Source organism: Chrysochloris asiatica, unplaced genomic scaffold (assembly GCF_000296735.1).
Source record: "Chrysochloris asiatica unplaced genomic scaffold, ChrAsi1.0 scaffold00083, whole genome shotgun sequence".
In the NCBI taxonomy this organism is placed as follows: Eukaryota; Metazoa; Chordata; class Mammalia; order Afrosoricida; family Chrysochloridae; genus Chrysochloris; species Chrysochloris asiatica.
In genome coordinates this window covers 11,483,499-11,485,786 of record NW_006408601.1, presented here as the reverse complement: position 1 = coordinate 11,485,786, position 2,288 = coordinate 11,483,499, and the positions used below count along the sequence as shown (strand labels likewise).

The 2,288-nt window shown below is 41.2% G+C and overlaps 1 pseudogene; it reads left to right on the top strand.

The window, feature by feature from the left end:
* The first annotated feature begins 533 nt into the window (after positions 1-533).
* On the top strand, positions 534-1,218 carry LOC102839582 (annotated as a pseudogene).
* Positions 1,219-2,288: the final 1,070 nt, after the last annotated feature.

The window sequence follows — 2,288 nt, the reverse complement described above, 5'->3', positions numbered from 1 at the left end:
AGAGAGAAGTGAACAAGCAGAGTGTGGGATCCTATCCAGAGAAGCAGTGAGCAACACCAGAGATGGAAACAGAGATTAGGACATGGAGAGAGGGAGCAGCTGAGGACTCTGGATTTATGGAAAGAGAAAGGCAGTGTGCTGGTGGCCAAGAGGTAGGCTTACAGAATGTGTCCTATGGTTGTTTAAGTTGTTATATATTACTGAGTGTTTCAATGTACATCCCCCAAAAAAACAACAACAAAACAAAACAGGAAATGGAAGCAAATACTGTTGAATGAAGATGCACGGAGGATATTGTAATCATTGCAATGAAACAATGGTGTAAAGCTGATTTTCTCCCATGTTAACTGACTCAGTTCACAATAAAAACTTACAAAAAAATTGGTAGTTTAACAGGCCTGGCTTCTGGTTCCTAGACTCCCAATCGGGGATCCTGCGCCTGCGCCTGCGCCTTGTCGGCTGCCTCCTGCTCTCACAGCTCCATAGCGCAGCGGTGGTGTCTGAGCGATCCATGGGCAGCGGCTAGAGTCACGATGACAGATTACGGTGAGGAGCAGCGTAAAGAGCTGGAGCCTCTAGAGTCCATCTACCCTGACTCTTTCACAGTATTATCAGAAACTCCACCCAGTTTCACCATTACTGTGACATCTGAGGCTGGGGAAAATGGCGAAACTGTCCAGACTACACTCAAGTTTACATACAGTGAAAAATACCCTGATGACGCTCCTCTTTATGAAATACTATCCCAGGAAAATCTAGCAGATAAAGATGTCTCAAATATTTAAAAATTATTAGCATTACAGGCAGAAGAAAACCTTGGTATGGTAATGATCTTTACCTTAGTATCAGCTGTGCAAGAAAAATTAAATGAAATAGTAGATCAAATAAAAACTAGGAGAGGACGAAAAGAAGCAAGAAAAGGAAGCAGAAGAAGCTGAAACGCAACTGTTCCATGGCACGCCTGTTACAATTGAGAATTTCTTAAGTTGGAAAGCCAAGTTTGATGCAGAACTGTTGGAAATTAAAAAGAAACGAATGAAAGAAGAGGAACAAGCAGGAAAAAATAAATTAAGTGAGAAACAGCTGTTTGAGGATACTGGAAATAACGTGGACGTGGATGAGTCTTTGTTCCAGGAAATGGGTGATTTGGAGCTGGAAGACGATGAGGATGACCCCAACTACCATCCTGCTGACCCAGAGAGTGACTCCACCGACTAATGGACTGACCCCGTTGTAGAGATGCGCCACCACCACAGCATCTGTGGCTATGCTGAGAGGGCGTTGATTTTCCTTTATTTTTTCCTAAGAAAAAATAATTTTCAGAAGAATATTTTTGTGATGATAACTTTCATCATTGAACTAAATAAACTGACCTTACGATTTCAAATATAAATTGTTAATTCCTAAAAAAAAAAAAAACTTACAAAAAAATTAAACAATTGAGGGATAGGTATATATTTAATTTGGGGCAGTTAATTTAATTAGATGTTCCGTTATCTTGACAGGATTTAAAAGTACTGTAATTTTGAGAAAATGAGAGAACATTTGAAGAGAACAAGAAAGATAAGAAAGCTGGAAAGTAGCTTCAATGGTACAGATAAGCTCTTGTAAAGTCTGGTGATGGAGAGAGTCAGATGCCCACACCTAGGAGATAGAAGAAAAGACCATATGATTGGACTTGGTGAGCAGCATGAAAAGAAGTACTAATAAAATTGTCTGTTTTCATCAGTTAAATCATAAAAAGCATGACTGTTGAAACCAAGCCTTAGGAGTCAAGTTCACAATGTTGTTGTTGCTGTTGTCAGGTGCCATCAAGTCAGAACTGACTCATAGTGACACCATGCATAGCAAAACGAAACAATGTCCAATCCTGGCCCAATCTCACTACCACTGCCACACTTGAGTCCATAAATGATGCCACCTGGCTGATCCATCTCGTTGGAGGTCTTCCTTTTTTTCTCCGACCCTTCATCTTACCAAGCATGATATCCTTCTCCAGCAACTGTTCCCTCCTGACAATATGTCCAAAGCATGAGAGACGAAGTTTAGCCATCTTGGCCTCCAAGGAGCACTCTGGATGCACTTCTTCCAAAAGAGATCTATTGGTTCTTTTGGCAGCCCATGGCACTTGTAGTATTCTCCTCCAACACCACAATTCAAAGGCATCAATTCTTCTACGATCTTCCTCATTCACTGTCCAGCTTTCGCATCCATATGAGGTTATTGAAAATACCATGGCTTGGGTCAGGCGCACCTTAGTGCTCAAGCTGACATCTCTGCTCTTCAAT